Source organism: Protopterus annectens, chromosome 2.part1, assembly GCF_019279795.1.
Source record: "Protopterus annectens isolate FY-2018-M chromosome 2.part1, PAN1.0, whole genome shotgun sequence".
NCBI lineage: Eukaryota > Metazoa > Chordata > Ceratodontiformes > Protopteridae > Protopterus > Protopterus annectens.
In genome coordinates, this window is record NC_056729.1 from 280,213,305 (window position 1) to 280,239,184 (window position 25,880).

The window sequence follows — 25,880 nt, forward strand, 5'->3', positions numbered from 1 at the left end:
AAAGGGGAGGAAAATGTAAATCTAAAATGATTTCTCTGCTTAATTTAGCACTTACACATATTTACACATATTCATCCACATTTACAACAGATGGTATACATACATAGATACATAGGTCATTTGTACAATAAAACCATATTCTTGCATAAATATTTAAGACATTTCACAGGTGATCCTTCCTATCCTTTTGTCCATAACTAAACTTGATTTAATTTTTAATATTCAAAACATTTCATGTCCTGTAATATACTTTTTCCACACATCTGCATTTCCATAGATGACATCATCATTCACCATATATTTTCTCCAAGATGACACACATTTAAATAATTCATAAAGGTTACTGCAATGTGTACAGCTCGTCAATACATTGTGGTAACCTTTATGAATTCAGAGACAGGCCTAACATGGTACAGTATGGTGCTCTAGCACAAAGACTTGGAGCACCATGGAGGGCTGACTAAAGCCGTGCTGCATAAGAATGAGGCAGTCCAGAGGGAGGGGCATATACTAATTATCCATGTGCACTCTCTCTCTCTCTCTCTCTCTCCCAGAACTGCCTCCTGGGTGGCATCTATGTGCTGAGTAATTCATGAAATCTCATGAATGTGTAGATCAGCATGGTTGGCCCTACCACATCATGATAGTGTACATGGCCAAAAGACTATGTTTATAGATCACAGAAGAGGTAAGTAATAAGGTAGAGTTGAGAAGGGTATGAGAAAATGGGTGCATGAGTGAGTGAGTGAGTGAGTGAGTGAGTGAGTGAGTGAGTGAGTGAGTGAGTGTGTGTGTGTGAGTGGTATGTCAGTGTGTCTTCTTGGAAGGTAGCAGTAGGAAAGTCAGTGAGGGGGTCTGGTAGGTGTGTGCAAGTGTGTGTGAATGAACAAATGAGAGTGTGAGTGTGATCTGGTGATTTGGGCTTGTGTGTGTGTGTGTGTGTGTGTGTGTGTGTGTGTGTGTGTGTGTGTATGTGTATGTGTGTGTGTGTGTGTGTGTGTGTGTGTGTGTGTGTGTGTGTGTGTGTGTTTCATGTGTGCATGTGCGTGTGTGTGTGTGTGTGTGTGTGTGTGTGTGTGTGTGTGTGTGTGTGTGTGTGTGTGTGTGTGTATGTGTTTAGCGTGGGTTGGTTGTCAACTTTCTAAGAAATTTTGTGAATAATTTGTTGCAGTGAATTCACCATAGTTATTCCAATGGGAGTGAGGCAATATTTATAACAGTAACTCTAATTATACATATTTCATTATACATGGCATTATGAATTTTCATAACTGATTATTAATTACACTTAATATTTATTATAGTTAAGTCTAACAATTATTTGAGCTTCTTAGAAGCCAGTAAATATGAACGGTGCATCACAGGATACTCATAGTCATAAAAATGTAAATAAATAAATACAGAAAAGGCTTTCATTTTAAAATAGACATTTAAAATGTTGTATAGTTATGACTTATTTATACATGCACACACACACACACACAAATAGATATACACGCGTGCACACAATACACATATATATGCGTATACTCACTTTAATTGAAATGCACAAATGTTGACATCCGTATTCATGTGAAAGGAATACCCTCACAGCATGCTCCCTAAATAAAAAAAAATTGTAAAAACAATATTTTTTCCAAGGGACAAGCCTCCCTGCACCATCATACCCCTTTCAGGTTATATATACTAACTCTCAAGATCACACAATCTCTGTGGAAGGGGCATATTCCACATCCCCAGAGATTTTCAATATTACACACTTGTCGACCATCTGTTTTGTTGACCAAAGTGTGTCAACAAAACAGATGATGACATTAGGAAGCTTTGATCAATATACTCACTCCCATATGTAATCTAAATATATATCAATCTTTCTCTGTCTCTCTCTCTCTATATATATATATATGTATGTATATATATATATATATATATATATATATATATATATATATATATATATATATATATATATATATATATATAATATGTATATGTGTGTGTGTGCGTCTGTAGATATATATACATATATATATATATATATATATATATATATATATATATATATATACGCATATAGTTGCAGTTAATAAGACTGAGTACTCACATGAGTGAATACTTTTTACTGCTGCATAACAAGTGAACACTGATGTGAGCGAATGTTCTGTTAAATGGAGTTTCTGCCAGCAGCCTTTTACATTGGATCACACTGCAGTGGGTTATGGGAATTTTCCCATTACCCACTGTTGTGTGATCTCAGATTTAGTATATATAATTAGCAGGGCTGTAGGAAGCTTGCCACCTGCAAAAATAGTTTTCTTTTTTTTTTTTTTGATGCTTAGTCTTTGATGTAAAATGCTTGCTTTGTCTGTGTTCAATCTTGTGAGCTTTCACAGTTTGCCAATACACTGTTTTTTTCTCTCAGTCTATATGTATATATATATATATATATATATATATATATATATCTATATATATAGATATACAGAGATATATATAGATATAGATATAGAAATCGAAATAGTGTGTATCAGCAAACCGTGACTATATGTGCATGTGTGTAGAGACTCATGGGACATATGCAAATTTGACTCATGGAACAAATGAAAAATTCCCCTGTAAGAGTGTGCCATGTTTCAGCTACATGGTATCTAAATTATCAACTTTTTGCTTTCACTTTTTTAAGTCTTTATTGGTTCATTCAGGCCAATGAAGCCAAACTCCAGTAGTTGTATCTGCAATACTATGTTTCACTTCTCTTTTTGTTAAGTTCCTCACTGCAATGCAAGTGGCTTGTTTAGTCATACTTTAGAAACACAAAGCTTAAAAACAAGTTTAATGTCCATAACATTAGAATGGCTGCAAAATATCCCAAATGTCATCCAAAAGAAAGGGTAAAAATGTCCTATAGACAAACCATTTAGTGAAAACTACAAGAAAGACCCAGCAAAGCTAGAGTCTTCACTATGAAATACCGTAAACTGCCTTTAGTTGAGGCCCTTTACCCTTTGCAAGCATACCAGTTATTCAGACACAGTTTAATGTATCTAATCCTAAATGAAGAAAGAAAGTGGTCCATAATGACAGATTAGTCCCCTGCTTAAGCTATAGACAAATAAAGGAAACTATTACAGTGACAAGTACCTTACATGAGGTGATACATTTTACAGGGCCTTATAAATACGTTGATGAAATTCGACACTCTGCTCTGACACAATCGGTGATCAATGACTGACTATATGAAGCAATCTGTGTTTTAAATGTTTCCATGTTTTATAAATAACAAGTCCATGTGAAAGCCATAAAGGTAATTACATACACCATTGTGATCTATGTGCTTTCTTTGGGTTCACATTGTATGTTCCAGAACTGTAAGTGGGATTACAGAAAAATGTAAACTAACTCGGACATAGCTGTATTTCAGGTTATTCCTTCTTCTCCATGGTATAGTGATCTAAGAGTCAGTATATATAAATAGAGTGGCTGTAGGCATGCAGCCCTCCACATCTATAGTACAGGAGCATTGACCACTGCAATAAATGCTTTAAGGTGTAGCAGCAAGTTTTACACTATGTTTTGAGAAGAACACTTACATTTTTGGTGCTTTGGGATTCTTATTGAAGAGCCACTCTAGGGCATTGCTTTCTTTGTGGAGTATGCTTACCCAGCTAACAAACGGGTAAAATAAAAAACATGAAAGGTCAGGGATTTGGTCAAATCCTTGTCTTTTTTTTGTTTATATGATCTGACATTGGGTTAAGTCACAAGTGACATGATAACTGGAAGATGAGACTCACAAGCAGTATATAGGAGGCCCGGGGACGGGCATACATATATATATATATATATATATATATATATATATATATATATATATATGTATATATATATATATATATATATATATATATATATATATATATATATATAGACATACAGCACTAATAATGAAATATAGTCTTTTCATAGATTTGCATACATCCATACTAACCCTTTGCAGATTTACATATGTCCATATCAATCTTTCTTAGATTTACATAGATCCATATTAACCTTTCTTAAATTTACATAGATCCATATTAACCTTTCTTAGGTTTACATAGATCCATATTAACCTTTCTTAGATTTACATAGATCCGTATTAACCTTTCTTAGGTTTACATAGATCCATATTAACATTTCTTAGGTTTACATAGATCCATATTAACCTTTCTTAGGTTTACATAGATCCATATTAACATTTCTTAAGTTTACATAGATCCATATTAACCTTTCTTGGGTTTACATAGATCCATATTAGCATTTCTTAGATTTACATATGTCCATATTAACCTTTCTTAGATTTACATAGATCCATTTTAACCTTTCTTAGGTTTACATAGATCCATATTAACATTAGTAGGAAAAACCCTTCTGTCTACTCCTTTCTGAAGACTGTTGAAACTGCACTCATATGCTCTACTACTTGGCCCAGATAGCTGATCAATGTCAAACTGGCAGCTTGTCATGGTGGATAGATTCAGAGGAGAAGGAGCAGATGAGTGCAGCATTTTACTTACTTTTTCCCTCTTCATGTCTATGCAATCTCAGAGCTGATATCTCTGTACCTCTATATATACAAATCTATTTCTATCTATCTATCTATCTATCTATCTATATATGGAGGCTTTAAATTGGCCATACATGTGAGTGTGCATGCGAGTGTGTCATGTGAAGGAATTACCAAGGCAGGGCTAGCCAACTGGTGGTATAACCCTTATCTCTAGTTGATTGTCACTGTTGAAGTGACACCTCAATCCCATGGGAAAAATTGGGAAAAAGGGGTTGCAGATAGCTGGATGGATATATGTATGTGTGTGTGTGTGTGTGTGTGTGTGTGTGTGTGTGTGTGTGTGTGTGTGTGTGTGTGTGTCTGTGTGTCTCTGTGTATACACACACACAGTTACAGTATAAATATATATATATATATATATATATATATATATATATATATATATATATATATATTATATATATATATATATTATAATATATATATATATATATATATATATATATATATATATATATATATATATACACACACACACACACACACACACACACACATACACATATAATATATATATATGTATGGGTCTAGGACTATTCACTGAAAGAACATTTCACTAAAACTCAAATGAGTGTGCACAAATCACTGAAAGCACAATTCACTGAAAACTCAATTCAGTGAAACACATTTCATTTAAGGTTATGTATGGCCTTTTCCCCACTGTAGTGTGACCCTGGAGTTAGTATATATAGTAATAGTAAGGGGGTGTGGGGGGATATATATTAAGTTTAGAAAATAGGAATTTATTGAAATTGCAAGTATCCATGTGTATAATTCAAAATATTTCAAATAGGTAGGGAACGGTACCCCCCACACACCCCCTTACTATATATTCTAACTCCAGGGTCACACTACAGTGGGGAAAAGACCATATATAACTTTCAGTGAAATGTGTTTTCAGTGAATTGTGCACAGTGAAATGTGTTTGAGTGAAATGTGCTTTCAGTGAATAGTCCTAGACCCATATATATATATATATATATATATATATATATGTGTGTGTGTGTGTGTGTGTGTGTGTGTGTGTGTGTGTGTGTGTGTGTGTGTGTGTGTGTGTGTGTATATGTATGTATAGCTGAGAGAGAGAGACAGAGCGAGAAAGAGAGAGAGAGAGATACATAGATATAAACATAGATAAAGTTTGAAGGTGTGGAGGTTTGCCACCATGTTGGGTGGAATTCAGAGGGGCTTGCCACTCTGCATTTTTTTTGTATGCAAGTTATGCAACCTTGAGAAAGCCATTGCTTGACTGCAGATGTTTTGTGATCAAATAATCTTGCATGAATTTAACAAGACACATGTCTATACTGGACATAAATAATTATAATTTACTGATGTGAAAAGGGAATTAGAAATAACTAGTAATATAAAAACAGGAATTGTTTATTTTTATATTAACTTTATTTGTTAATCAAGTCAGTTATTTAGCCATGAAAAAGCATACCCATGATTACTTTCATACCTGGTCCATTTTTAGAGGACATGCTCACCATCTACTGTAAGAGAAGGGATTAGTTTAATATAACTGGGCACAGTGGGTTACAAGAGGATAACTATACTACTTTTCCATCATTACACAGGTGTGACTCTTGTATTAATAAAGCACTAATACCTGCCCAGCATGTTAATATGCGAGTAGTACACTAACTGCTTTGATGAGCCATTTTAAGCCTAGCCAGTAACCTGAGGTCAGATTCAATGTTCTTTGTGTCCATGAGGTGAAATCCTTAACCACTGTGTCAAACTCACCCTCTTATGTTTATTTTATGAATGACTTTTATTCATCCTCAACTGCTATTTCTGATTATGCCCTATAACTTATGACTCTGGAAATGGAACATGTTCCATTGAATAGAATGTGGAGGTTTGGGATTTATTATAAAATTTTAAAATTTACATCCTTACCAAAGCCTTTCTAGTACATGGGCATCAGTAAATGGGCTTGAATGGCTAGGCTTAAAAAGGCTCTTGGACCATTAGCCTAGTAACCCCCTATGATCCTTTTATCCTTAGACAGATAGCAGAAGGAAAACAAATTAGTAATGAAGCCACAGGATAAAGGCAGGAAGGTCTGTCAACTATGACCCTAGAGAGCTTTCAAGCATTTGAGAAGTTTGGTGAAAGACTGAATGGTCATTAAACTGAAGTGGTCTCTAGAAAAGAAGAGACTGAAGAATGTTCCCTTATAACAGCTTGATGCATCACAATACAAGGGTCTTATGGGATGAATGAAGTGGGAGGGGATATGGAGCATATTTATTAAGCAGCTTTTAGGTAGGTTCCAGGACCCTGATAGACTATCAAGGGAGTATTTTGACCGAAATTCCAATTAATCCATTAACAACCTGGAACTTCAGTTTAATAGACTGTCAGTCTCCTGAGGTTTCCTATGTTGCTGCCAAAAAAATATTCCAGTTATCCAATTAAACTGTTTCATACTAACTCACATATATCACAGTCCACTTGCTTAACTACCTGCTACTTTACATCTTTTAGTGTAGTAAGTCATAACTGGTCAAAAGAATAGTTTTAAATCCCCCACATTTCAAAACTCATTTACAAGTAACAATTATTCCTACCCACCCATAACGTTATTACTGACATATCTGAAACATTAGCAGTAAACAATATGGCAACTTTATACCAATCAAATCTGCTATTTATATCTATTACAGCTCACATAACCTCTTCTCCTACAGAACTTAACAACAATCTACATACACTACCCCCTTCCCAAATCCTTTACAATTAAAACATACAAATTTAATAACAGCATCAACTATCTATAATTCCACAAACATAAACCATGCACCATTTACCTTACTCACACAACAATCTTATCTTATTATTATACAGAAATAAGATAAGTTTATATAAAAATACTTAAAATTTATAGTTCTCATTGCATCACAGTGTGTACTTAGTTGGAACATTCACCCCAACCCTGGCCCCAAACAAATGCAACCCATATAGATCTTCACATCCCAACCCATCCCCAACAACTATTAACTCTCCCCAGAAAAGCTACAGATTTACTACTACTTAATATAAATCTCAGGAGCATCATGAACAAAATTTAAGAATTGCATGCTACACTTGCTGTATATACTCCAGATATAGCTCTTATAACAGAAACATGGCTAAAACCAGACATCTCTAACAAAAAAAATACTTCCCGCAAGAAAACAACATACATAGGCTAGATAGACAACAGAAAAGAGGTGGTGGCATAGCCTTTCTATACAAAAACCGTCTCAATTAAAAAAACTCTAGACTTAACCATCCCAAAAATTAACAACACCCAAATACTGTTTACTAAACTAACAAATAATGCAAAGAAACATCTGAACATAGTAGGACCCTATATCTCACCTGGGAACAATCTGACTACTCTAGAACACATCCTAAATTGGACAGCAACATCCGCCCCTCAGGAAACAATTATAATGGCTAACTTGAATGTGGTCTGGCTCTCCTGTATCTGTCAAACTCCCACTGACCACACTAGCCTACACGGTTTCTCACAAACAATCCAAACTTGTACTAGAGTAGACAAAACATCAAATAAACATTCAGTTCTAGACTGGATACTTACAAACAGGCCAAATTTATTCCTACACTCTGGCTGTCTCTTATACAGCCTCAGTAATCATATATCAACTTACATTATCTGACACCACATAAATCCACATAAACATACCCACCTACCACCAAATCCAAGATAAGAAAAAATGTATCCCTAAGACTTCATAACTAGTTTAGAAAAATGCAACTGGGCACCACTCAAAGATCTCCCTTTAGATACTGCAACTCAACCTTCCTCAATATCCTAAACATCTTGCCCCCCCCCCCAGAACAATAAGGATAAAATCGAATTGTGCCCCCCTGGCTAACCAAAGAAACAAGATGTCTATTAAAAACTAAAGTTATGTCCTGGGAGAAATGGCTCAACGACAAAACTACAACTAACAAACAAACTTATCAAGAACTATGAAATAAGGACAAAATAAATTTCTATAGCTGTGTCCAATGAAAAATAAATCAAAGAAACCCACAAATATTCTGGTCTCCCATCAAAAAATCCTACAGCCAGGACAGACTAGTACTCCCTCTCCAACACTCATTGATACTAAGGACAACACAGCCTCACAATTTAACAGATACTTCACTGAATCCTTACTAGCCCTCAGCAATAACTGTTCTTCCCCTACATAGACTCACATAATACCCAAACTAGTACTCAATAACTTATTTTTCCAACCTGTCCCAATAAGCACCCTAGTTAAATATTGCAAAAGGCTTAAACCTACTACACTTGCTGCTGATTATCTACCTGGTGAATAGTTAAAAATCATTGCAGAAGGAATATAATCTATATTAATAAATAGATCCATCTCAGAACAACAATTCCCTAACACTTGAAAAGTATTACATATCATCTCACTACATAATGGTGGAAACTCAAAAGAATTATCAAATTACTGGCCAATAGCTATACTATCACCATTATCAAAAATACTTGAGAGGTGCATCCTTTCACAAATGTTAAACTATCTAATTACCAACAATCTTCTATCTAACACTCAGCATGGTTTCCATCCTAATCATAGAACCATCACTGCCCTTGTTAACTTTACTAACATTATTAACCGTGATCGCAATGAAGGCAATTTAGTTTCCTCTATCTTTCTTTAACTGTCCAAAGATTTTGATACTATCTCCCATTCTAAACTCTTAACTACACTCTCAGAACTTAAACTTAGCCATTCTGCACTTACTTGGTTCCAGCAATATCTAACTGGACACCAGCAAGCTGTAAAATGGCAATACAATTTCTTTTCATTACTGCCTGTAACCCTGGAAGTTCCACAGCGATCTATTCTGGGTCCTCTCCTTTTTATTATCTTTGCTAACAATCTTCATACTGCCACCATAGTTCAACATGTGGATGATTCCACCCTGATTTGTGTTACCCCAGCACTACAAAAACTCCAAAAAATCACCCAGCAGTCATTTAATGCTGTGGAATTAGGCTAAACAATGCAGAACTTATACTTAACCCAACGATAACAAAACTCATGCTCTTCTAGCAAACTAGAGCTGCAGACACTTACCCATCATTCAGTATCTCATCATTAAACCATACAATTATTTATCCAGTTTCCCAAACAAAATTACTTGGAGTGGTCATTGACCATAACATAAAATTCGACATACACATATCACAGACCATAAAAAAGTTCACAAAAAACTTGGAACTCTGTACAGAAATCGATACTCTGTAAATAAATCTTCAAAGGCCACTATAGCAAGCAACCCATCTTATACATAGCTACTATACACCTCACAAATTTTGCAAACATTTAGAAAACTGACCTAGCAAAACTCGAAACTTGCTATAATAAAATCACAAAGTTTGCCACAGTAACAAATTTCAGATCCCATCATTGTTTGGCTTTAAAACAACTATCCTGGCTCGAACTACCAAATCTACTTGCTTAAGATAAACTCACCTTTGCCCATTGAATACTAAATCAGCCAGAAAAAAATACCACTACTTCAAAATCTACTAATACACTACTCCAATAACAGGGCATGCCATTCCAGTAACATCTCCTTCCTAAATATATCCAAACCTAAGAATGCAGCTGGAGTTTCCCCTTTACTCTAACTGCATAGCCAAAACTTGGAATTCCCCGCCATTAAATATCAGAACAACTACTATTACTTCTAACTTAAAAAACTTCTCATATCACACCTGTCGGAATCATGGACCTGCTCTTGCACAAACCCTAGTCAGGAAACAGATGTTTTAAGGCAGCTAAAGGAACACAACCTGTTATTTTTGTATTTGAATAGTATACCCCTACTAATCATGTGTACACTTAACTTGCTTGTTTTCTACCTACAATCACAGTGCTGCTATTCTTTGTATCCTGTCTAGACTATAAGATTGTCTCAGAGAAATGTATAACATGTATTTTCATTTTGTACTTGTATCTAAGATCGAATCAGTATTTGTATCTGTATGTTGTATGTGTATCTTAGGATTATTTATAAATGTGGAGCTTTTATCCCTGGGCTTCTGTTGAAAAAGGACATTCTGTCCAATCGGACTTTCCCAGTAAACAAATGTAACATAAATAAATAAATAAATAAATAAATATTATATCTCATTCATAAACAGGGAAAGATCCAATAAAAAATTATTTTATATTGAGAGAGAGTGAAACATAGGTTGCTTACAGTATGTTAACACTGCTGATCTCTCTCTCTCGGGTGTCCTTTAAGGTTTTATTTTTTGGATGGACAAGTCCATATCCCAGAGGATACTACTGCTCTGGAACAGACTCCCCATCCATGTAAAACAAAACTCATCCCTGCCGTTATTCAAACACAATTTAAATCAATGGATGGAAATAAGGAAACTTATCCCAGGACTACCTCTAGTACTACTAATGGACAGAGTTAGCACCTGAATGTCACTACCTAATACACAGTGTCATGATCCAAGAAACATTCATTCATAAATGGGAAGCATAGGAATAAAAATCATGATAAGGGTAAACACATAATAGGATAACACTGTTAGGCTTAAAATGGCCCTACAGGGCAGTTAGCCTAATATTTCACCTATGAACCTATGAAATATACTGGAGGGCCCTCCATCATTGAATTTTTCTATAAGTGGCAGTAACTAACTTATAAAATGGTCTAGAGGGATCTGTTGAAAGTATTGGCAATAGGTAAAGGTATATATTCAGCCTCTCTTTACTGAAAAAAATGTAGACATAATGCTCAGAAAAATGAATTTTATCCAAATGGTCAAGCAGAATGAAGACTGGGCTAATTCACTGCTCTAGACAGTAAGTAAAGTGAAGGTACTTCAACCTGTTGAAGACAGTAGAATTTTTGCAGATATTCCAGGCAAAATTGGCAAGTAGCTGCAGTCTAATAACAATGTTGTTATTGGGAACAGTTTTAGAGGGGAATGGTTTTCCCCACATGGGCCTAACTTTCAGGAAAAAATTAAAACTAAGATTGGATAATGTTAATGTTTGGTATGTAAGGCCAAATACATGAAAATAAATTATAAGTTAGGGTTGCAGTGAAACAGAGATGTTTTATACATTTACTTGATAAATGTACAAGACAATGAAAACTTATCTAGAGTGTTAAGTAGACTGTAATACAATTCTGAGGGCAAAGGAAGGGATTGTACTTCTGTGTCAAAGTCTTAGAAAGAATTGCTGTAACCCAAAAGCATGAAAATAGATCCTGCCTACTCAGAAAGCTTGCCCAGATGTACTTGCATAAATTGTTTTATGCTTCACATTGAGGGGCATATAATTTTCTGGGCTCTTTCATGCTGTTCTGGTCCTACCACACGGGAGAGGTGGGGTAATGGGACCATGTATTTGAAGTTGTTGAAAGCTAGATAGGTTTAGAAAAGATCTGGATGTCTTATTTACAGAAGAAGAGGAAAAGGAAGTTGAGGTTTAAACAAACTCCTTTACCTTTTTGTGTGTATTTCAATTATTAGACTGGTTACAATGGAGAAGTCTATTTGATCTACCATGATGTCAAAAAGGCAATTGCCAAATAATGATAGCAGGGGGCTCCACCATTGATGGAAGAGATGATTTCAGTAATATCTGAAATTTACAATCTAGAAGCAAGAGTAAGCAATATCAGGATTAGAATTAAACACAGCAGCAACTCTGGCTGCCCTGGCTACAATATATAGGCAAGAAATATCTACAAAAGTAAAATGTTGCACAGGTTACAAGAGGGCAGATAACTATTTCCTTAAAACCTAGATCCCTGCTTTGGTGATGATTCCTTAAACAAGGCATTGTATCACAGTATAGGACACGTACTTGCAAAATGAGATTCAGAGAGAACATTAGTCTGAATGTCTAAAACCAAGCAGAAACTGTGTTGTTAAAATATTTGCTCTAAGACTGTTAAGAACTTTTAGTATGTTTGACACAATTGACCTAATTTGATTTTCTTTCTTTGTTGCTACCATGTTGATTATAATTAAATCGTTATTTGGTTATCTGAAGTGGTTGTCAAATAAAGTTAATAACACCAACATGAAGTGAACCTCAATGAAACTGATTAAATGATTAAAAGAAAATAAAAAACAGACCACACCAGTGGCAAAGAACGTAGCACTTTAATGAGCACCTCAGTACAACACACCAACAACTAAGCACTTTCACCCACTTTCTGTTTGGGCTTCTTCAGAGTCTAATTGCACAGTAATCATACTCACACTGTATAACACAAAACAATGATGTCATTTCTGCTAATGAGTAATAATATTGATATTAATCTATTAAACAGTTAAAAACAAAGTATCTAAATGTCTAACAATAAAAATGTTATTATTGTGGTGTACTAAAAATGTTAAAATTTCAAAAACAAGTTAAAATCAATATACAAATAAGAATGGCTGCAAACAGGATGTAATCTTCTTCTACATTTTTGACTTGTTTTTGAAATTGTAACATTTTTAGTATGTTACAACAGTAACATTTGTATTGCTAGACATTTAGGTACTTTGTTTTTGACTGTGTTTTATAAATTAATATCAATATCATTACTAATTAGAGGAAATTACATCATTGTTTTGTGTTATAAATTGTATGATTACTGTGCAATTAGACTCTGAAGAAGCCCAAACAGAAAGTGGGTAAAAGCGCTTAGTCATTGGTGTGTTGTGCTGAGGTGCTCATTAAAGTGTTGCGTTCTTTGCCCCTGGTGTTGTCCATTTTCTATTTTCTTTTAATCACTTAATCAATTTCATTGCGGTTCACCTCATGTTGGTGTTATTAGTTTGTGTGACTCACTAGTGTTATTGCCATTGCACTTCTTGAGCTCTTTTGCTTTGACAAGTAATATTACTTCACAAGGCAGTGGAATATGGAGATTTTGGTGAAAGAACTAATGGAGTTAGTTTGGAAGTTGGCTGCAAACATGAAGGAGGATGAAGCTATAAGAAGGAGGAGTTTTGACTTCAATTCCTTGGAAATTGACAACTTGACTCTTCATACCCCTTTATTAGCTTCTAAACGAGTGGTCAGTCAGTCAGCTAGTCAAGAACCATCTGGTTCAACAGGATTGACTGAATGGTTTTCCGCTCTGGTGTTGAATTTTGATGCACAAGAACAGGAACCAGAAGGGAGTGGATATGGGCCTTTGAAGGAACAGATACAGAGCTTCGAGAAGCTGTGTAAGAAATTTAGATCATTGCAACTAGATAATGCCTTCTTGGAGAAATCATTATTATTTAAACAAGTCCCGAAGGGCTTAAGAATTTGGAAGCTTCCAAATGGAATAGAAGAAGGCACGATGGCTTTCCGAGAGCTTACTGATTTGTACAACAAAATGGGGTTGGAGGTTATGAGTATTATTGTGAAAGACAATAGCAAGATAAAAAAGCTCAGGAATGACATTATTGACTTAAATGCCAGTATTAGTAGTGACTTGCTATTTGCTGAGTACAAGGCAAGTTATGACAAAGTATTAAGTGACTTAAATGTGTTTGTTAAGGAGGGTATTATTAGGAAACAAAGAAAACTGCAAAGAGATTTGTATGACTGTGCTGATAATAAAGTACTCCCCTCGAAAAATGTAACAACTGAAAAAAGCAATAAGACAAATTTTGTCAATCAGGGGAGAGATATAGAGGTTAGAAATATGAATGGTAACAAAAGTGGAAATAATATTAGTGGTAACAATAGTAGAGAAGTTTTTCTACAGAATTCTCCAGAAATGAGATTGTCAGAATGTCTCAGAAATCAACAAGATCAACAAACTACGGGGAATGTGAACAAACGTTACTACCAAGGGAAGAGGTGGAATACGAAAGGCTTATGATAATGATGCTGATGTAACTTTATTTAATTTTGACACTGGGGTAGAAATACTCAACAAAGATGATTTTTCAGTGTATAACTTCAGTGATTTAGAGCTACTGTACATTTTGATTTATTAAAAAAGGCTTCACATTTGTACACAGTTTTAAGACTGATATAGTCACTGTGATGGTCGACCTCAAATTATTCACTAGAAAGCTATATTTGAGGTTGCTTTTTGATCACACAACAAGAACACAAGACCATTCATTGTTACTGAAACGAACAATGCAAAAGTATATAATTTTGAAAAGACTTGTGAGTTTGAAATGAGGGAATTTCTTAGCAATAAATGCAAATACTCTGATAACTTGCAAAAGGATGAAAGATTCATTTTGAATGAGACAAAAAAGTCAAGAATGTCAGGTTTATGAAACCCGATAAGAGGGGTGGGGTTGTAATTATGTCTAAAATGGACTATGTTACTAAAATGTTTGACATTTTGAATGATGCCACTTCATATGAAAGAGTTTCTCTAACCAAAATGAATAAGGCATACATGAAAATAGATTTACAACTGTTTGATAGTTTTTCTCAAGGTGCTTTTAATAGTGAAGAGTTTCATTTTTTTAACTGTTGAATTCCCTAAACACCCGTAATTTTTGGTATTCCAAAAATACACAAATGCCAGACAAATCCACCCTTTAGACCAATAGTGGCTGCAAGGGTATCTAAAACTGAACCTGTCAGAAAAATGTGTATTAATGTGTGTACTTAATGCTAATTAGAAACTAAATAAGTTAACACGTTTTTCATTCTATTTTATATGCACTGTTTTATATACAGTTGAGTTTCATATGAGACTAAAAGATGCTTTTTGAAACTGCAGTGTGCTTTCTGAAACTTGTAAGATGCCCTCTGACCTAATAATTGCTAGCACAGCAATATTCATGTTTATGCCTTTTGGAAATGTACTTGAGAAGCAGGTGATTATCTGCTAGGTCAGGAAGAAATGAATGAACAATGCAATATTCTGTAATGTAATGATTTTAAACAATCAGCTCTGTTCGAAGTATGAGAACATGCACAGCTGCAGAAGTTAGAGATAACATAGACAAAAGACTGTTAGAAAAATGAACTGCAATCTATACTTGCTTTGTGCTCGAATTAGCCATAGTACCTTGAATGGTAACATTGCATATATCTAACCGGTGGTAGCCAAGGCCACGTTGTTTTTCTTAGGAATTTTCTCACAAAAATTGATAGCACCAGCAGAATATTGTAAAAACAATCACTACAAAATGATGATGACAAAACTTGTGATTTACTACGTCAGCTTGGTAGGCAATGTCTTATTAGAAAATGTATAAACATGCTTGCATTTCCTGATTCTAGTTAGACAAATTCTGTATTAGCACATTTTTGTCTCCTTGCTGCAAGATTAAAGTGCTTTAACCTGAACCTACCGTGTTTTGATCATTTTTAAAGTATATTTTTCCTTTGACAGTTTGGTCCTTCGGACCGGAAATATCTCTCACTCTAGGCTCAGGTCAGAATTGGGCCCAGTGGCATGTACCCGTATGGAGAAGTGGCCACATCGGCTCTTCTGTTTTGAAAGACCTCTGACTGAATTGTCATTCGAAAGAGGCCAGCCACTGTTTCTGATCTGGGATTGGAGGACGAGTCAACGTTCCGGTGGATCAACACACGGAGGGTCAGGTAAGCAGGAATTTACCTTTTTTCTGTTTTGGATCACGGACTTGTTACAGTATTGTTTTGTCAGGGAGATTTGCATGTGCAGATCAGGGACAAAAAGATTGCTGTCTTGTCATAGATCAGGGAAACAGAATAGGTAGGCAGTTATTCTAGATAAACTGTGAAAAGGTGTAAAATCATGATACCATGTGATAGAAAGGGTTACGTAACAATTTCTAACTTAGCTAAGGCAACATGGGAAACCAGTGCACGAAAAGTCCCCAAGATCCGCCCTTAACTGAAGACGCGAAATATATGCAATTACAGCGTGCCGATAATGTTAAGTATTATACAAAATGGGTTGTTAAATACAAATTTGATGGTAATTTAGATAAACCTTCACTTATTAAACTTGTTAGACAACTTAAAACAGACGCAAAAGGTCAGCTAAAAAAGCAGCGACAACTAGGAGTCCCTCAGGCACACAGGTGGCTTGAGGAAGTAAACCGCAGGGAACAAAAGATTAAAAATTCAAAAGCAATGTTCTTAGACAAAGAAGACAATAACTTGGTAATAGCGACAGCCCCTCCTCCGCCCCCTCCGCTTCCCTTACCAGAATATGAAGCGAGTGGACAAGTTGATCCACCTCCGCTATACCCAACTGTTCCTGCAAAGCCAAAACCGTTTGTCAGAGATCCTATCGAGACCAGGTCTCGAACGCGCAACTTAAGAGGGGATATTGAATTATATGAAATGAATAAAAATTCACAAGCTATGAGTGAAGAAGAGATATGTCCACTCATAGAAGTACCAAATCCGCAGGCAGGACAGGCAGGACAGGATCCAACTCTTCTAGTATATAGACCGTGGACACTGGAAGACATCCGGAAAGCTACAGAGGGAATTCCCCATCCAAAAGTTAATTTTAGAAAATTCTTAGAAGACTTACAGGGTATGAGGTTAAGTTACCATTTAAATGGAGAAGAAGTAGAGAAAGTAGTTAGACAAATCACAGGTCCAGATTGGCACATGATCAGTGGCAACTGGAATCCCAAAGATGCAGAGCTTAGACCACTCCCACATAGTAACGCAGAACTGGACAACAGAGTGAAAGGTCTGACAGACCGAATCTCTGAGAAATGGAAGCCTAGGGCTGATTGGACTTGCATTAATCAGTGCATACAACAAGAAGGTGAAAATGTTGATAGATATTATGCCAGATTATTAGAATGTTTTAATAACCATTGTGGAATGCAGGTACCTGAAGACCAAACACATGATTCCCCATATGAGCAACAGCTAAAGAATGCATTTTTAAAAGGCAGTATTGCACCCATTAGCAGCTTTATTACAAAGCACATGGTAGATCATTGTACAAGTAGATTACAGTCATTACTTGAATATGCAAGACATGCCAAAAGGCATTTTAATAGCAAAAAAAAAAAAGAAAACTCAAGTATTTGCAGTAGAAGATGGATCAGAAGTTTTTGTAGTACACTGGGAAGAAGGTAAGAAAAATACCCAGGGAAACAAACAATCTGATAAACGATCAGAGGACTTTGAGGAGAGAAAGAAAATGGGTGAATGTTTCAAATGCAGGAAAAAGGGACATTTAGCAAGGGATTGCAGGCAAAATAAGAAGGTAAGCACAGAAGATAAGGAGAGTGAGGAATGACTATATGATAGTCAAGAGTCACTGGATAGGAATAAACAAGAAAAGACAAGTGCAAATGTGATAGAAGGGGTAGAGGATGTGACAGAAGAAATAGAGGATGCAAATGAAGTCACAGATAATGAAGAAAATGAAATTTTGGACTTAGCATTATTGAGCCTAGAGCTCTACTTAGCAGACACAAAACCGGAAGTTACACTTCTGGTAGAGGGGAGAGAAGTTAAATTCCTGTGTGACTCAGGGGCTTCACGGACCCTGATACATCCTTCCAAACTACCAGACAATTCAGAATCACTTGACTACATATTAGTGAAAGCAGCTAATGGACAGCTGTATCGGGAGCCACTTTCCCACAACATAGCGATAACTGACCCAGTTTCAGGGATAACCCAGAAAAGCAAAATTGTTGTTTCTGCAAAATGCCCAGTGAATCTCTTGGGCAGAGACCTAATGCAGATATTTGGCATAGCCATAGTTCCAACTATACAGGGTATGGAAGCACAGTGACAAATGGATACTTTTGTAGTGCGACCAGAGAGTGAAACATTTTATTGGCACAGCCAGGACTTAGTTACGACTGGTCCAGGGGCAGTAACCGAGGAACTGATGAATGTAGCCATCAGTAAATCCCCCTTCCTTGACACTGACAAACAGCATTTGTTGCATTGCACTCTATATTACTGTGACAGACCAGGACCTGATAAAGAATATGAGCAAGAACTGTTTAGAAACCATGCCAACAGATTAGTATTACGAAATTTGTACTGGAACACAGAAGGAAACAGTGTAGTAAGCTGTTCATTTTCCCAGGAATTCCTAGCACTTTACAAATCTAATCGATTACCACATGTAAGTTTAACTAAAGATAGAAATTTGAAGTGGGCAGACCTAGGAGAAAAAGTCACAAGGTGGGAAAAGCAGACAGAGTTAGAACTTTCCAAACAGGGAGTACAAAAGCAGAAATTAAATTGGATAACGCTGACACACCCAGCTGTACACTCACAGGCAAGTGAGGATAACTGAATAGCACTCTTACTAGAGGAAGAGAAAAAAGCCTTACGAGACATACCAGAGACTCTCTGGTCAACAGGGAAATCAGATGTAGGACTTATTCGTACAGCAGGACCAGTTATTATCACAGCAAAATCAGCATTTAGACCTCAAAAGAGACAGTATCCCTTAAGAAAGGATGCAGAAATAGGAATCAAACCTATAATAGCAGCCTTACTTAAGGAAGGAGTCTTAATAGAATCTCCTGATTCACCATGTAATACACCCTTATTTCTTGTTAGGAAAGCAAATGGAGAATGGCGTATGGTCCAAGATTTACAAGTTGTAAATGATGCAGTTATACCCAGGGCACCTACGGTGCCAGATCCACACACTTTATTGAATGATTTGAAACCTCAACAAAAGTATTTTTCTGTGGTAGATATTAGCAATGCATTTTTCTCAATACCGATACACCCTGACAGCCAATATTGGTTTGCATTCACATTTCAGGGGAAATGGTATACATATGTGAGACTACCACAGGGATATTGTCAAAGTCCAACAATATTTGCACAAAAAATGGCAAGTAACCTGGCGGGATTTATCCCACCGAAAGGCAGTCAGATTTTACTTTATGTAGACGACATTCTGCTGACAGCCCCCACCCAGCAAGAATGCAGAGAGGATACCATAGCATTATTACAATTTTTAGCCACTCAAGGACACAAGGTAAACAAATACAAACTGCAACTTTAGAAAAAACAGGTCAAATACCTGGGATATGTAATATCCAAAGAAGGCAGAATATTAGATGAAGACAGAAAAGCAGCAATATTACAAGCACCTAAAGCAACTACCAAGAAGGAAATGGTGTCCTTCCTGGGTACTACTAACTTTTGTCGGAGTTGGATTCCAAACTATGCCTTGGAATCTGCTCCGCTGACTAACCTGATATTCAAAAAGCCGATGGCAGCACAAGATTTATTACAGTGGACACCAGAAGCAGAATCAGCTTTCTGCAAACTGAAACAACTGATAGCTTCTTCCTTAGTTTTAGAATTACCAAACTATCATAAACGATTCTTCCAAACTGTAGATTGTAAGCAAGGTTATATGACATCAGTGTTATCACAACAGCATGGGGACAAACAATGCCCCATAGCTTACTATTCATCACAGCTAGACCCAGTGGCGTGATCCTTGCCCCACTGTGTACAAGCAGTAGTCTCAGCTGCAATGGCAGTGCAAGCTTCAGCCTCAGTAGTATTGTTCCACCCTCTCACATTGAGAGTGCCTCATGCAGTCGCGATTATTTTACTGCAAGAAAAAGTAGCATATCTTTCTCCTGCTAGACATCTTTCCTGTATGACTATACTGTTGAGCCAACCTCATATGACAATTGAATGATGAACAACTTTGAATCTGTCAACCTTGCTCCCAACCCCTGCAGATGGCAAACCGCACTGCTGCCTGCAGGAGATTGAGCAAACGACACTACCTAGAAAACATTTCACAGATGTTCCCTTGGATGATGCTGAGGTGACATACTATGTGGATGGCTCATGCAGGAGAGGTCTTACAGGACAGAATCTAGTGGGGTATGCGGTAGTTTCTGATACCGAGATTTTAGAAGCAAAGTCTTTACCACACAACTTATCTGCATAAGCAGCAGAATTGATTGCCTTGACAAGGGCATGTACCTTGGCAAAAGGTAAGAGAGTGAACATTTTTACTGACAGTCAGTATGCTTTTTCTACTGTACATGTTTTTGTGCAGCAGTGGAAAAATAGAGGAATGATAACATCTACTGATAAACCAATTAACCATGCGCAGTTTATTTTAGACTTGTTAGACTCTATTCAGTTACGCCAGAAAGTAGCTATTTGCAAATGCGTAGCTCATACCAAGCAACAGGATAAGATTTTAAAAGGTAATGCGAGGGCTGATACAGCTGCAAAACAAGCAGCTTCAGCTTCAGAAGTTTTTCTTTTGAGTGAGGAATTACAACCATCTGAGATCTTAGACCTAGAAATGTTAAAAACAATGCAGACACTTACTACAAATGTAGAAAAACAGAAGTGGATAAAACGAGGAGCAATCCTTGAGAAGAGACTGTACATCTCCAAAGAAAAGAAACCGATTTTACCATCTAACTTGTTTAGATATGCAGCTTTGTTGAGCCATGGACAGTGCCATGTCTCAACAGGGGGGATGGTACAGTTAGTGAATCGAGTGTTTACGACGTATGGATTTACAAACTACACAAAAAATTTTTGTGCAGCATGCCATGTTTGTAACAAGTATCATGCACAAGGGGCATTGAAACCTAAGCAAGGGAGTTTCTCTATACCACCGTATCCATTCCATACTATTTGTATGGATTTTATAGAGCTGAACAAATGCGAAAATAAGAAGTACTGCCTTGTCATTATAGATATGTTTTCCAAATGGGTGGAAGCTTTTCCAACTAAAAATCCAGATGCAGCTACTGTTGCAAAAGTCCTCGTTAAAGAAATTATTTCTAGATTTGGCATACCGGAAAAGATTTATAGTGACAATGGCACACACTTTGTAAATCAAACTATACAACAACTTAGCCGTTATTTCAGGATTTTTCTGAAAAATGATTGCGCATACCATCCCCAATCTGCAGGATTAGTAGAGAGGCATAATAGGGTTTTGAAAAATAAGCTTAGAAAATTAATTATTGAGACACAAAAGAACTGGGTGCACTGTTTGTCTCTGGCACTGTTGAGCATGAGAACTGTTCCAAATGCAAAAGTGTTAACTCTTTTTGAAGTTCTGTTTGGGAGGGCATATTATACACCTCAATGGAAACCTCTCATGCCTGCAGAGCAGGAGGCTGACAGTTCACTTGCAGGGTATATGAGGCGATTTTTGAATAACAAACTTTTGCAGTTAAATTCTGTTTCAGATAAAGAGCAAACCAGACCATCGGAAGCAGCAGTAGCCCCAGGCGTATGGGTCTGGGTGAAGGTGGTGAAGAGAAAAAACTGGAGTTTTCCGAAGTGGGAAGGGCCATACCAGGTACTACTGTCGACACCCACTGCAGTCAAGATCGCAGAGCGAGCATCCTGGATTCATTTGACACACTGTAAACTGGTTAAGAACTTTGAACTGGACAAAAACCTTGTTACTGTTGTACAACGAGAACAAAATGACCAGGTATAGAGCAAACAGAGATGCAGAACAACCTCAGAAAACTTGCATAATTATTCTGATAGCTATACTGATAACATTGATCTTTTTGTTGTGGCCTTTCCTTTTCCCAACCACAAAAGTTGAACTGGTTAAACGTGATGAGCCGACAATAGACTGGCACCCGAACTTTAACACTTATCAGGCAATTACACATGTGTATGCTGAGACTTTTAATGTTTTGAATTGCTGGATTTGCACAGCCATACCAACAGCATACAGGGAGTTATTAATGACTGCAGTCCCCCTAGGGGTCAATGAGACCTGGGAAAATTTGGTTTATGACACCGTAGCTATCAAAGCATATGATAAAGTAGCACTGTATTTGCCTGTGACACAAAAGGGAATTGTATGTTTTTATAAGAATGACACAATTCAAGTGGGTTGGAGCAGGTGCAATGTAACTGTACATTACAAATGTTATACCAAAGCAAACAAAATGGGTACAGTTTGTAATTCGAATTATGACTCATTTCTTGAGTCCATGCATAAGACTGTTGATCAAGTGCAACGTAATCCTGTACTTTTTAAACAACTATCTGTAATAGATAGGAAAATGTTTCATGCAGGGCAGCCATTTCGTAGCAAAGTAACTACTAAGGTAGAGGACTGTTATTTTGTGTGTGGTAAGAAAACATATAAATGGTTACCTGAGAATTGGTCCGGCAGTTGTTTTTTGGGGTACCTGGTTCCGGCCATACGACACACTGCAGCTTTGCCTCAGGGAAATATTCGAAATACCCGAGATGTAGCCAAGAAAGCTGTCAGGAAGCCTGAAAATCCAGTGGGACAGATTGAGGCAGGCTGGAAAGACCATCATACCGTGGGTACCAAGCTGACGCACATGGACTTGAGAGATGCTGTCATATCGTGGGCAGGCATATTACCTGCATATGGCACAGTGAAATCAATTTGGGAGCTGCGAAAACTGTCTAAACTTCTTGAAGTAATGAGTAATGCAACTTTTTCTATCCTTGAATTGATAACTGATGAACTGAATGCTATGAGAACTGTAGTGCTCCAGAACCGAATGGCTCTTGACTTCACTCTAGCGGCGAGAGGTGGTACGTGCACTTTAATCAAAGAAGAGTGCTGTGCGTATATACCTGATCATCAACATGAGATAAACAACCACCTTGAGGTGATACAGCAAGTGTCGGCTATGACCAAACCAGGCCCAAACCCTCTGACGGACTTTTTCCAGAATTTGTTTGGGGGGTGGGGTTCCATCATAATGAACATCCTGATTGCCATTTGTGTGGGATTATTCCTATTAGGAGCATGTATTTGTTGTGGTATTCCCTGCATGAAAAAGTTAATCAAAGAATTTATAGATATATCAGTTTCTGAGACTTTGTATCAAAGTACTGAAATTGAAGAATTGTTAGAATGTGAAACACTTTCATAAGTTTAAACTGAATGACTCTCTTAACTGCAAATCCTGAATGGAAGAGGTTAGAAGAAGAAGCAAACTGTTTATTCTTTTGAAAATAGAATTAAAAAGTATTAACAGGGGGGAAATGTCAGAAAAATGTGTATTAATGTGTGTGCTTAATAAACTAAATAAGTTAACACGTTTTTCATTCTATTTTATATGCACTGTTTTATATACATTTGAGTTTCATATGAGATTAAAAGATGCTTTTTGAAACTGCAGTGTGCTTTCTGAAACTTGCAAGATGCCCTCTGACCTAGTAATTGCTAGCACAGCAATATTCATGTTTATGCCTTTTGGAAATGTACTAGAGAAGCAGGTGATTATCTGCTAGGTCAGGAAGAAATGAATGAACAATGCAATATTCTGTAATGTAATGATTTTAAACAATCAGCTGTGTTCGAAGTATGAGAACATGCACAGCTGCAGAAGTTAGAGATAACATAGACAAAGGACTGTTAGAAAAATGAACTGCAAAATATACTTGCTTTGTGCTCGAATTAGCCATAGTACCTTAAATGGTAACATTGCATATATCTAACTGGTGGTAGCCAAGGCCATGTTTTTTTTCTTAGGAATTTTCTCACAAAAATTGATAGTACCAGCAGAGTATTGTAAAAACAATCACTACAAAATGATGATGACAAAACTTGTGATTTACTACGTCAGCTTGATAGGCAATGTCTTATTAGAAAATGTATAAAAATGCTTGCATTTCCTGATTCTAGTTAGACAAACTCTGTATTAGCACGTTTTTGTCTCCTTGCTGCAAGATTAAAGTGCCTTAACCTGAACCTACCGTGTTTTGATCATTTTTAAAGTATATTTTTCCTTTGACAGAACCCTTAGCAGCATACATTGATAGATATTCAAAGTGTGTCTTAGAAAGGACTCCTCAAATTTTGAGAGATTTGTGGCATTGCTTGAAAAAATTACGAGAAATCAGTAACATGCAGAGTTACACCTTTATTACAGTGGATGTAGTGAAATCTATTCTCTGTTATACCTCATGAGGTTGGAATAGAATTTTTCCATGATAGTTTAACTAATTTGAGTAATTTGAGTAACAACAAAATTAATGTGTTAGTTGAATTTATGGATATAGTTTTGAAGAACACCTTTATACACTTTGAAGGTGAATATTTTAGGCAGACAGCAGGTGTAGCAAGGGGGCAAAATGTGCCCTTATTTTTCTAATTTAGTGTTATTAGAATGGGAAAGGAGGTTTATGTTTCCGTCATCATTTTTTCACAAAGTGGGTTTATTTTTAAGATTATTGCATGATATCCTAATTTTATGGAAAGGTGAAACTGATGAAATAGCACCCTTCATTGAGTTTTTGAACTCTATAACCACATTTATAGATATGATACTAAACAAATTGTTTTTTGGATATTCCCCTGAAAAAGAGTGGTGACAAAGGAGAAATTTTAACATCAACTATTCATAGGAAAGACAACTATTCAAACCTGTTGTTACACTACAAGAATTGTCATCCCACCATCGGAAAAGAAGTGTTGTGAAGGGGCAAATGGTTAGACTCAGTAGACTAGTGGGTGAAGATGAAGAATTTAAGGAACAAATGTACAAGTTAATAGGAATGTTTAGAAACAAGGGATACCCTATTAAATTATTATTAAAAACTAAACGTGAAATTTTGCAAAAGAGAGACACTACATTTGTCCCCATACTGAAGGTAGACACAAATATCATTCATGAGAAACCTGTTAATTCTTTTGGTAATGAGGTTATGGTCATGCAGTATAATGAAGACATGGTCAATTTGGTTAACATCTTGTTGAAGAGTTGGGATCGGAATTTTGATACCAGCTTAAAGGATAAAATAGGTGTGAGACCTAAAATAGGTTATAGTAGAGGTAGAAACCTCAAATATTTTTGAATGCAATGAGATGGATAGAGCTCTAATATTATAATTCAAAAATGGGTAAATATGGAGCCTGTAGAGCATGCAGGTTTATTAACGAAGGTCCCTATGTCATCATTGAGGGTTATGATAGAACCTTAAGGTGTTCAGCGAGGTGTAATTGTAACACCAAGCAATTAGTTTATGTAGTAACCTGTACATCGTGCACTAGTTTTTACATTGGTATGACCACTAGAAAATTAAGGGACCGAATTATAGAACATATAAGGGATATAAAAAAATAAAAAGACAAGTAGTAGACTTTTTTGTGCACAGTACAGTATGCAGCAGTTTTAAGAAGTTTGTGTTTTTTGAAATAGATAAAGTTAATTATAAGAATGGGTGGGGGAGATTTTGACTTGGAGATTGCTATCAAAGAAACTAAATGGCAATTCAGGCTTAATGCTAAGTTTGAGCCTGGATTAAACAATGGTATTTCAATAGCCCCCTTATTAAAGCAGAGATCA